Below are 13,100 nucleotides of genomic sequence, written 5' to 3' on the forward strand. Positions count from 1 at the left end.
TGGGATATTGGGGAGTAAAAATGTTTACTCTTTTCATGCACAAAGCACAGATATACATACAATACAAAAAAAAGGATATACAGTATTATCTGTGGTATTAAAATTTCATAGGGGGTGGGAAGCTAGATTAGTTAAAAGTCTGAAAAGGTTGGGAGGAGCTATAATGAAAAAATGCTTGAGTAACACTACCCTAGAGGAAATTGAGGGATGGAGGAAAGGGTGTTAAATGTAAACAAAAGATCTACTGATGAATATATAAACAAAATGTGGCATATACATACAGTGGAGTACTATTTAGCCTTAGAAAGGAAGGAAATCCTGACACAAGATACAACATGGATGAACCTTCAGGGCATCATGCTAAGTGAAATAAGCCAGTCACCAAAAAACAAGTATTTTACAATTCTACTTATATGAGCTACTTAAAATAGTCAATTTCATAGAAACAGAAAGTAGAACTGTGGTTACCAGGTACTATAAGGAAGGAGAAATGGGAAGTTGTTGTCTAATGAATATGGAGTTTCAGTTTTGCAAATAAAAAAGTTCCAGAAATCATTTGTACAATATGAATGTGCTTAACACTACTGAACTGTACATTTAAAAAGTGTTAAGATGGCAAACTATGTTTTGTGTTTTTTACCACAGTTAAAATTTGTTTTAAGTAAAGAGAAAATAAAGCAAAAACCCAGAAAGAAAAGAAGAAAGAAAGAAAGAAAGAAAGAAGGAAGGAAAGAAAGAAAGAAAGAGAGAAAGAAAAAGAAAGAAACGCCAACGTAAAAAAATATGTTCTGGACTTGTATTTCTACTCCAAGTCTGACAGAAACATTACTGATTTTCCTTACGCACACTATGTTACATCATGATACCCAAAAGATGGCAGGATATCAAAGTTTCCTCGGTTTTGTAGTAGTACTGATTTACATGCACATTCAGGAAAGTAAAAGCAGCCAAGATACTAATTACTTACAGAGCCATCCTAAGACCCTGGCCCCGCTGACAAGATGACAGTTAAAATATCCCCCAGCAGGCATCACAGGCAGGTGGGTTTGCAGTATTCAAAGTATAATTTATGTGCCCATAAAAAACTATATTATGCAATAAGGATATGTGGGGTTACAGTCAAATGGTCAAACAACATACAGCAACAATTACTGTGCAATATTAACAAAGACGTACAGTAGAGGTCTGTCATATCCCATTATCTTGATGGGCCCAATTTTTTTTAACATTTTTATTGAGGCAAAACGTAGTATAATGTGTGTAACATGCACTACTCTTCGGTGTTCAGCTATGATTTTTATACCCATCTACCCATCTAACTCCCACCTGGGTGAATATATAGAACATTTCCAGGTCTCCAGAAGGTTCCCTCTTGTCCATTCCTAGTCTAAACCCACCTTCTTCACCACTATTCTGATCTGTAAACTATAAATGAGTTTCACCTGTTCTTGAACCCCATAATAACATAGTGGGTTCCCTCTTTCCTTAAAGATTATCCATGTGAGACTCAACTATATTGTTGTATATATCGGTAACTCCTTTCTCTTATTGCTGTGTAGTGTTTGATTTTATGAATATACCACAATTTACTTATCCATTCTGTTGATGGGCATTTGAATTGTTTCCAGTTTGAGACAACTGTGAATAAAGCTGTTATAAATGATCCTGTATATGTCTTTCAGTGAGTTATTTGTCTGCCTTTCTTCCCAGGAGTGGATCTGCTGAGTGACAGGGAAGATGTGCTATTTACTTTTAGTAGAGACTGCCAGTTTTCCAAGTGGTTGAACCAATTTATACTCCCAAAAGCAGTGTTTTGTGTATATAAACTGCCAACATTTGTCAATTCTGCGCACTATCAGTCTTTTTAATTTTAGCCACTGTGGTATCTTATTGTGGTTTTAATTAGCATTTTCCTGATGACTAATAATGTTGTGTGCCTTTTATTGGCCATATGAGTGTCCTCTTTTGTGAAGCTCCAAATAGAACCAATCCTAGAAGAGTTGTTTGTTTTGTTTTTAATAATTAACCACTAGATGACAATATGCCAGGCCATTTTAGCTCACATTCTTGCAATATTGCTAATAGCAGAGGAAAGAATGGACTCTGACCTGCACACTGGACAGCCATCATTCTCCTATGCGGTACACAAACTATAATAAGCTCAGGAAATAAATTCTCTTAAAATGCTTTACCAATAAATGGCTAAGGATATTTCATTAGATTATAGTGACAGCATGGTGCCAGGAAATATTCTTCTAAAAAACTAAAAACAGGTTAAACTTTTATGTCAGATACTTGAAAGTTGACCCTTAGTAACAGTTAATGATATTTATAATTTAGGAAGTTCTGACACTCTACCCATTTGGCTACAGTGAACCATTCTTGGGACCTTTGAAGTGGCCACTCCTTCCTCACTGAGTCCCAGATTTGTTTCTGTTATGTGCCTCTCTTCCCCAAGCTCCTTAGACTTAAGGGAAGCTGACTCCACCCTTACTTCCTAAGGGTCTGATGAGCAAATTTATCTCCCTGACAGAAACTGGTTCAGTATTGAGTGTAGGGCATAATTCTGGCCCCTGAAACTTAAAAAGATGTTTATTGGAGGATTCCAAGACAGTGTTTTATCATCATTCTGGATAAGCTTCTAGAAGAGAATCTCTCTATTACACAGGGCACTGTTCAGTGTGGAAGTGAAGCTGTGAATCCTGACACTGAGATGTGTAAATGTGTGGCCCTACATTTCAGCTGCATTTTGCTTCCGGCGTAAGGATGAAATCAACACTCACAGGATGAAACCAACAGTGACAGAAAAGGACAGGGCCCAAGAAAATAAAGGAAAATAGTGGGGAGCCATCAATTTGGGGAGAATCCTGAGGCCTGCCCTATCTCTGGACTTCTACTTATATGAGTGCATCAGTTAGGATGACTGGCAGCAAACGAGGAGTTGGGGGGTGTGTAATTTTCTTATTGGATACAATGAGTTCTAAATTTCTCTTCAAAGAATCAGTATGTCAGCAAGTTCAGTTCTTTGTCCTCCATTTTAAAGTTTAACTTCCTCGTAGTTTCAGTAAACAACCTTTTCCACTAGTTTTAATCAGTAGTTCACATCTGTTCTCCTGGTCACCTGCTCCATCCTGACTCATCCTGGTTACCTGCTTTGACCTGAGTCACCCCCGGTCACCTGTTCTGACCTAAGTCACCTTCGGTTACTTGTTCCATAACTGTCTTTCCTGCCAAACTGTTAACCCCGCCACTCTGGCTTATACTCCTGCTCTCTTTAAAATAGCCAATTGGAATTAGCTTAGACTGTGCTGTCCAACCCTAGCCAATAGGGAAACAACACAGCAGTAGGGGCTACCTGCGACAGGAATAAGAATCCCTTCCCCTCCCCTGTCCAGGTGTGCTCTCACCATTACTCCATTCACGAGTCGCATCCTCCTATAGAAGTAAAAATTGCCTTGCTGAGAAAATTAAATTTATGTTCCAGTGCTATTTCCTTGCGGCACCAAAAATTTATTTGTAACATTCTCACAGAATCAGAAGTAAGGGAGTAAGAGTACAGCTCTTTATCTCTCTGTAACACCATCCTAAGCACACTGGCTTTGTGCCCTCATGCTTGTCCCCTCAAGATTGAAGGCTGCTGTAACTCCAGGCATCACATTAAAGACAGGAAGAAGGGGTCCCTGCAACCACTGGCTCCCTGGTACCACGTATCTCTTTCATAAAACTTTCCCAAAGCCCCCAAGTAGACTTCTCTGCATTTCACTAGTCAGAAATAGGAATCTAGAAAAACATAAGTATGTGGCTCTATAATGGTAGGTGGCCAGGGAAGAGAATGTAGGTAGGAGCTGCTGGGTTTGCCAAACAACAGGGTGAGCTAGTACATATCCTTATTGTTTAAGTTAGGCTTTCTGTTACTTGTAACTAAAAGCACAGCAGGCCAGGTACGGTGGCTCACACCTTTAATCCCAAGACTTTAGAAGGCTGGGCTGGGAGGATTGTTTGAGCTTAGGAATTCCATACCAACCTAGGCAACACAGTGAGACCCCCATCTCTACAAAATAAAAATTAAAAAATTAGCCAAACATGGTGGCATGCACCTATAGTTCCAGCTATTTGGGAAACTGAGGCTGAAGATCACTTGAGCCCTGGAGGTCAAGGCTGTGGTAAACCATGACTATGCCACTGCACTCCAGCCTGGGTGACAAAGTGAAACCCCATCTCAATAAAAATAATAATAATAATAAATAAAAAATGAAAGCAGGGCAATTAGCTCTGTGACAGTTACTATTCTATCTGGCTACTATTACTATTCTATCTGGAAGATTCTGTCCAATGTGGTAACCACACATGGCTATTTACATTTTAATTTAACTAAAATTAAATACAATTAAAGGTTCAGGGCCGGGCACAGTGGCTCACGCCTGTAATCCCAGCACTTTGGGAGGCCGAGGTGGGTGGATCACAAGGTCAGGAGTTGGAGACCAGCCTGGCCAATGTGGTGGAACCCTGTCTGTACCAAAAAATACAAAAATTGGGCGTCTGTAATCCCAGCTACTCAGGAGGCTGAGGCAGGAGAATCACTTGAAACCAGAAGGTGGAGGTTGCAGTGAGCCGAGATCATGCCACTGCACTGTAGCCTGGGTGAAAAAGTGAAACTCCATCTCAAAAAACAAAAATACAAAAAACATAGCTGGGTGTGGTGGCACGCACCTGTAGTCCCAGCTACTCGGGAGGCTGAGGCAGGAGAATCGCTTAAACCCAGGGGGCAGAGGTTGCAGTGAGCCGAGATCACACCACTGCACTCCAGCCTGGGCGACAGAGCAAGACTCTGTCTCAAAAAATAAGAAAAAAAAAAACAATTAAAGGTTTAATTCCTCAATTCCTCAGTCACTCTAGCCACATTTCAAGTACTCCATAGTCATACGTGGCTAGTAGCTATCTTATCTGTGGAGTCCTAATTAGGAACAGGAAGTCACGCTGGCAGGGCTGAGGGAAAGCAACAACAGACATCAGATAAACTATAAGTCTGTCTTTCTTCATGGTCCAGGACACACAGTGCTCCTGTGCAAATAACTTACAATCTTCCATTGCCCAACTATCACCAGACACCTGCAAGTTAGCTCACTGCAACCTTAGTGTTTTATCGGCACTGCACGTAGCATTCTGCAGCCTAAGAACCATCCTATAAAATCCCCAGCAAGACTTTGTTTCCTGGCAGTCAGCTCCTCTTCTGCTGATTCTGACCGTTGCCCTCTTGTAACATATTTTCCTATTTTCTCTAATAAATCCACCCTTCTTCACCTACAACTGTCTTGGTAAATTTTTTTTTTTTTTTTTTTGAGGTGGAGTCCCGCTCCAGTTGTGCAGGCTGGATTGCAGTGATACAATCTCGGCTCACTGCAACCTCCACCTCCCGGGTTCATGCAACTCTTCTGCCTCAGCCTCCCGAGTGGCTGGGATTACAGGCGTGCGCCACCACGCCCGGCTAATTGTTGTATTTTTAGTATAGACGGGGTTTCACCATGTTGCCCAGGCTGGTCTCGATCTCCTGACCTCAGGTGATCCACCTGCCTCGGCATCCCAAAGTGCTAGGATTACAGGTGTGAGCCACCGCGCCTGGCCTTGGTAAATTCTTTTACCCCCATGCCACCAGCATAGTCACTGCTCACCCACAACATTTTGGTGGCCTGTAGGGGGAACTCTCTCTGGACGGGAACTCTCTCTCCTCACAGGAAACTCTCTCCCCTCTCTCTTTCCCTTTCTCCAGTCAGCACCCTCCGAGAATAGCCTCTAAGCATGGAGGCAACTGCCGGTCTCCGGCAGGAGCTACACTCTGGTGGGACTGAAAGGTGACTGTGTGGAAGCATCTGACGGCCACTGCCCAGATTGGGTGAGGGACCTGGGTTCACTTACTCTTTTCAGTCTTTCAGCAGCTGGCTTCTTAACCATCCTGGGGCTCTCCAGTGCTGCCTGAAGGCCAAAGGGTGAACAGGGCTGGCTGCCTCACCTGAAGGGAAGAAGACTCTCTCTCCTATCTGGCAGCAGAAGCTCGTCCAGAGTGAATTCACACACGTTTGGGGTAACTCAGGTGCTCTCTTTCTCACTCTACATTCTCCTGTGGGGTCAGCCAGCCATCCTGTCTTGGACATTGCTAAATCAGGTGACCTCGGACAGCCTCAAAATGGTGAGGGTTCCCTTACCCACTCCCTTTCCTGGGCGGGCACCAGGTGACATCACCCTTTACCCTTTTTTCCTCGTACCTGGGCTGATCACCCAGAGTGAGTACCTGGACTGGCCGTCCAGCGTTAAGGCCCCTAGCAGCCAAGTGCTCTTTTCTAATAGGTGGAACACCCCTTTGGAAAGTGCACCCAAAGTCCCTCAGCAGACACAAGTGGAACCCTCTTTTCATCTTGGCAGGATGTCCCAAGAGAAAGTGCAATTAGTGCCCTGAAGTGGCACCGCCCCCAAGCAGCATGTTTTCCAGTCCCACCATGGGACAAACCCCATCTATCCTTCAAACTCACCTCTGGGCTACATTCTAAAGCATTAAAGCAAATTTAATTCTCAGACTCTCAAAAAAGAGAAATGTGTAATTTTCTTGTGTAACACAGCATAACCCTTATGCAAAAGAAATCATCAAATGAACCTCCTCGGTCTTTTATAACCAAGAGCAGAATAAGGAGAACAGGGCTAAAAAGAAAGACACAGAGACAAAAACCAGGCTCAACTGTTGGCTGCTTCACAAGACCCCAGCCCCCTCCTCGTTGCCCTAAGGACACTCCTCCAGATAACTGCCAGCGGTGCGAAAGGCCAGGCCACTAAAAGGCAAAGCACCTCGACTGAATAAATGAAAAAAAGCCCCACATGCTTGCCCCCTCTGCCACAAGCTCAGCCACTGGAAACAGGACTGCCCTGAGAGCCAAAGGACCCCCCGGACAGAATCCCAAACCCCAGTGGCCTTAAGCTAAAGAGGCTCTCTGCTCCTGCTAAAAACAGCTCACCTTAACTGGTAACTTGCAGAGGTGAGGAAGAATTCATCTCACACCATAAAGGTCTGGGATGCTAAGGCTCTCCCTGATGGGAGAGAAACAAGGGTGTTAGGGGTATTGGCCCCACACCATTCAGTGGCTGAAAAGGGGTAACCCAGGCACTCCCACACAAACTTTACAGGAGGCACACAAACTCTCCTGTAAAGTTTAACCTTTTCCTCTCTGTTGCTTTCTTTTTTTCTTTTCCTGTTCAATCTAGGGGTCCAGATTGAAAAGACGGTTTCCAACATCCTAACCTCTGATTTTATTGTTCTTTTTAAAACTCCAGCTGGTTACATATTATGGCCTGTTTTGTGCACATTTTAAACTAATGGGCAAACTACAATAAGAAAAAGTCAGAGCTCAAATGGTTAACCTGCACCATAGGGTTAAGTAGAATCATCTAAAGTTCTCTATCTTCCTCTTTTTTTTCTGTCTGCTTTAAATGTACTGTTACCAAGTTGCTGGTGCTGAGATAAGACTCATTATTTATGATCCAACTAGAATGTAAACATTGGAAACTCATTTAAAGTTAAAGAAAAAAAGGTAAAAGAAGTTTTGTTAAACAAACAACCTAGAATTTTTTTAACCTTCCTTAAAAGTTAGTAAGTCCAATACCTCTTTTGAATCTTTCTTTTTTTTTTTTTTTTTTGAGACGGAGTCTCGCTCTGTCACCCAGGCTGGAGTGCAGTGGTGCAATCTCCGCTCACTGCAGCCTCTGCCTCTCGGGTTCAAGCAATTCTCCTGCCTCAGCCTCGCGAGTAGCTGGGACTACAGGCACGCACCACCACACCCAGCTAATTTTTGTATTTTGAGACGGGGTTTCACCATGTTGGCCAGGATGGTCTTGATCTCCTGACCTCATGATCCACCCACCTCGGCCTCCCAAACTGTTGGGATTACAGACATGAGCCACTGTGCCCGGCCGTTGAATCTTATTCTTAAAGCTAACTCTTTTTATTCAGTTCTACTGCAGGCTCTCAGTAATTCTCCAACTACCTCTCTTAAGCAGCTTCAACCCTCTTAATATTGATGCTTTTATAAGGGAAGTAGTATACAATTGCTATTTGCAAGGAAACTTCCAAGATTACTGCCCAGACAAAATTTCTTTATATTTGTCCCAGTAATGACATATACCCCCACACCACAACAACAATGTGCTGAGGTACTTTGTGTTTAACTGTTTTTCTTATACTCTTTACAGCCCTTCTTCTTTCCTGTCTTCCTGAGTTTCCTGTATATTGTCATTTTCCCTAAACATGGCTCTGTTTTTATTCGTCTATCATGGCTAACTATTGTCTCAATGGCTATACGCAGGCATCCACTCTACTCAGTAACATCACAGGTTGCTAACATAACACACAGCACTAACTGCTGGATGTGCCCTCGCAAACAAGCACTTGAGGATGACATTACACTCTTAGCAGTCCCATGATCTACAGAAGAAATTGTTAAGCCCAATACTCTGGATTAGACTATACCGTTTACATGCACACCAAAAACACAGGTCTAGTAGAGAGACCTGGGCCAATCGATCCCTCATGGCAATCATCCACCGTGACAAAGCAAATAGGGAAGGCACCAGAAATGGCCTGTAAGGCTCACCTCTGCATCAGAAACTCCAAGGGGTCTGGCCCTTTCCTAGGGGCTTTAACACAAGCCCATTATAGTTACATCATTAACTATAATCAAATGTACCAGGAATGGTAGCCAAACAATGACTCTAACGAGTTCACTGTGTACCTCTGCAGGTTTTCTCTATGGTTGGGAAACAATAAAGTTAATGCCAGCAAAATTTAGAGTGATTCTTTTATGCCTGTAAATAGTTCAGCAAGTGGAACAGAATACAGAGGAACAAGGGTCGAAACTGGGCAACTTCTTAACCTCACTAATATGTCTACGTCTGTTCCTCAATTTTCCCTTATCCCATTAATATTTAAAAACTTTATTTGTCAGGCCAGGCCCCACTTCTCCTGCCTATAATAATGATTATACTAGTTTATTTGCACTTTGTATTGTTCATGAAATATCTTGTTTTGCGTCTTCTAGAATACAACTTCAAACCAAAATGTTACTGCAGCAAGGGTATCAGCCAGTAAAAGAACTACTGAATCCCCTTTGGAGCCAGCAGAACAAAATTTTAGGCTGCAAATGCTGTTCCCCTAAGGTCCCACAGCGACTCTGCCTAATTTATCTCCCAACCCAGGGACTGAGGCCCATGTAACCTCCTGACTGACTAACAATCCTAGGTAGGGCCAACTCTACGTCCCTGGTCAGCAAGAAGGTGAAGGTGAAACCTTCACTCACATGCCAAAGATTTGTCATCGCTGCTCTGTCAGGGGAGGAATGTGGAGTCCTAATTGCAGAAAAGAAGTCAGGCTGGCGGGACCAAGGGAAAGCAAAAACAGACAACAGATAAGCTGTAAGTCTGCCTTTCTTCATGGTCCAGGACACATAGCCCTCCTGCGCAAATAACTTACAATCTTCCTTCACCCAACTATCACCAGACACCTGCAAGTTAGCTCACTGCAACCTTGGTGTTTTATTGGAACTGCACGTAGCATTCTGCAGCCTAAGAACCATCCTATAAAATCCCCAGCAAGACTTTGTCTCCTGGCAGTCAGCTCCCATTTAGCTACTTGCTCTAATAAATCTGCCCTTCTTCACCTACAACTGTCTTGGGAAATTCTTTTCTCTGCACGCCACTGGCCCAGTGGTCGCTCACCCCCAACAATATTTGACAGTGCAGATCTAGAGAAAGTTTTGGAGAGTGCAGTTCCACATAGAATAATAAGCCAGATGCAACATCTCAAATATTATTTTTCTACTCAGTGGAAATTTAGCCTTCAATTCTTGTGTGTGAGAGTATGAGGGCTGTTTCCCCAAATTTTGGAGTGCCCCAGGAGTTGGGTATGTCCATGCTCCATCCTATTCCCACCTCAGAGAATCATGCTGTCTTTCTAGCCTGCACAAATCTAAGACATAAGATGAATATCTGCAGTCAGGAACTAAATTCTCGTGGAATTACTTCTGTGGCACATTTTGATATAGAATGTGGGGTCACAGGTTGTGATGAGCAAACCCAGCCCATATCTCTCCAAGCATTCCCTGATTAGTGCTCACAGTATTACAACTGGAAACTAGTTTCTTGCCCCATAGCTCCCACATAAATACATTAATTTTAAGTTTCTATCTACTTGTTCCCTTGAAAACTAGAGCAAAGGCCTGCAAAACCAAGGTACGCCCAATAAAACTGCCGTTGACCTTGCAAAGCAAAAATGAAGAAAAATTTCTGACATGATTTCATGAAGCAACGTGGTTTTTTGTTTGTGAAGGGAATGGGGAAAAAGTCTTTTTTTCTACAGATCTGATCCCTATTTGACTAGCTCTTGAGAATTTTCAGTACAGCCAACTTTAAAGTCCTGTTTCCCTTGATATTCATATTAGGACTTCACTCACCACACACTGACTCACTCTTGTCCCTTCACCAACCAGTACTTCAAAAGATGCTTTTCATTAAATTCTTCATTACACATGGAACATTTCACCATGGGAGAAAAGCAGAAGCAGGACTCCTGGGAAGTTTAATTACACTAATACTGCTTTATGACTTGATGTTTACAGGCTTAAATTAATACAGGACTAAAATAACTTGTATCTCTGTGACCTGAGGATATAGACACAGATTTTCAAAGAAAAACCAAGGTAATAAGAAGAACGTTAATTTTGAAAAGTATACATGTAATTCTCATAGGAGCATTTTTTAAAAGCTCCTTACAAAATATGAACTAATGTCCTTATATTTTCAAGACTTACATGGAGAAAAAACAAAACTTTACTTAAAAAAAAAGTATTTTTAAAATACTAACATGTTTCTGGTTTGGGCAAATTCACTATTATAAAATGTCAAGTCCTCCCATGTTAATGAATTAATGTATATTTTCAGCAAAATTTCAATTTATAAAAAATAAAATGTTTAAAGAAATTAATGAAGCGGCTATCAAGGTTATCTAAAAGAATACATAAGCCAGAATTGCAAAGATATTTTTAATAAAAAGAGAAGTATCAAGAGGGAATCTTCTTCCAGGTGAGGCTTAAAGGATAATAGTAAATCAAATAAAACAAATAAATAAAAGAGTAGAAAAGGGAATCTTCTCTAACATTTTAAAATACGTATTTATAAAACATTAATTTTTTTTTTTTTTTTTTTTGAGATGGAGTCTTACTCCATTGCCCAGGTTGGAGAGCAGTGGCAAGACCTTGGCTCACAGCAACCTCTGCCTCCTGGGCTCAAGCAATTCTGCCTCAGCCTCCTGAGTAGCTGGGATTACAGGCACGCACTGCCACACCTGGCTGGTCTCACCATGTTGGCCAGGCTGGTTTCAAACTCCTGATCTCAAGCGATCCACCTGCCTCGGCCTCCCAAAGTGCTGAGATTACAGGCGTGAGTGACCGCCACCGGGCCTATAAAACATTAAATTGTTAAAGTCAGGTACTAACATGAAAGTAAGCACATCAATGGAACAAAGTAGAATATCCAGCAATAAATATATATAGTATAAAAAGCAGAAACACATGCCATATGTAATAAAAGTGGCTTTTTAAGCAAATTGAAAAAGAGTGAATCATTTGGTACAACTCACTAAACATCTGGAAAATAAGTTAAATTCCTACTTCACCCCATGTGGCAGGCCAAGTAATGAATTCCTCCAAAGACATCCAGATCCCTATCCCCAGAAACTATGAATATATTACATTACATGGTAAAAGGAACTTTACCGATGTAATTATGATTACAGACCATAAGCTAGGGATACTATCCCTGGATTATCAGGGTGAGCGCAATCTAATGACAAGAACTCTTTGACTGTGGCCCTGTGGCCAGAGTCAGACAGGCTCATGGAAAGACGAGGGCAAGGGAGATGCAGCAGATTGTTGTTGTTGTCGTTGTTGTTGTTGTTGTTGTTGTTGTTGTTTTGAGATGGAGTTTCACTCTTGTTGCCCAGGCTAGAGTGCAATGGCACAATCTCAGCTCACTACAACCTCAGCCTCCCAAGTAGCTGGGATTACAGGCATGTGCCACCACGCCCGGCTAGCTTTTTTTTGTATTTAGTAAAGACGGGGTTTCACCATGGTCAGGCTGGGCTCAAACTCCTGATGTCAGGTGATCCACCTGCCTCTGCCTCTCAAAGTGCTGGGATTATAGGCATGAACCACTTTGCCCAGCTGAGATGCAGCAGATTTGAAGCATGAAAAGGAGTGGGCCCATCACTGCAGGCCTTGAAGGCGGAGCGGGGAGGAGTGATGAGGAACATGGGTCACCTTAAGGAACAGAAGCTCCCAGCTGACAGTAAGAAAATGGGGACCTGAGTCTTACACCTACCAGGAACTGGATCCTGCCAACAACATGAGTGAGTCTGGAAGCAGGGGGTCTTTGCAGACTTTCCCGGTAGGAACTCAGCCAGCCAACATCTTGGTTTTCGCCATGTGAAACCAGCCAAGCTAGCCCACACTTCTAACCTATGGACTGTGAGATAATAAATTAATGTTGTTTTAAGCCACTAAGTTTGTGGTCATTCATTATGGCAGCAATAGGAAACTAATACACATCATACACCAAAATTAGTTCCAAATGAATAAAAAAAGTCAGTGTGAAAATGATACCACAGCAATAAAAGGAACAAATTGCTGATAAAAACAGCAACATGAAGAATCTCAAAAAGTTTATGTTGAGCAAAAGAAGCCAGACAAAAGAACATAAACTGTGTGATTCCATTTACATGACATTCTATAACAGGCAAATTTAAGAAATCAGAACAGTGATTGCCAAAAAAAGAGAGGGGGACTGACTGGAAAGGGGTATCAGTGAACTTTCTGGAAGAATGGAAATGTGTATTTTGACATTGTGGTGGTGGCCACACAGGTGCATATGTTTGTTAAAACTCATTGAACAGTAACTTAAAATCTGTGCCGTTTATTACATGCAAATATCTCATTTTTTAAAAAGCACAGAGAAAAAGAAAAGCACTAACAGAAAATATAGGTACAGATTTTAGATAATCTTCAACCACT

General features: G+C 42.0%; 1 protein-coding gene and 1 long non-coding RNA gene across 3 annotated transcripts in view; both read right to left on the reverse strand.

The window, feature by feature from the left end:
- The window catches only part of TRANK1 (tetratricopeptide repeat and ankyrin repeat containing 1), a 119,046-nt gene that overhangs the window by 91,272 nt on the left and 14,674 nt on the right, over window positions 1–13,100 (reverse strand). The gene's annotated exons all lie outside the window — the stretch shown is intronic.
- LOC134729887 (uncharacterized) lies at window positions 1,549–12,551 on the reverse strand. The gene is made up of 2 exons (XR_010111414.1): window positions 12,412–12,551; window positions 1,549–11,492 (listed from the first exon to the last, which is right to left on the reverse strand). It is a non-coding gene; the product is annotated as an uncharacterized LOC134729887 (long non-coding RNA).

The sequence above is a fragment of the Pan paniscus genome, chromosome 2 (assembly GCF_029289425.2).
Source record: "Pan paniscus chromosome 2, NHGRI_mPanPan1-v2.0_pri, whole genome shotgun sequence".
Lineage (NCBI taxonomy): Eukaryota > Metazoa > Chordata > Mammalia > Primates > Hominidae > Pan > Pan paniscus.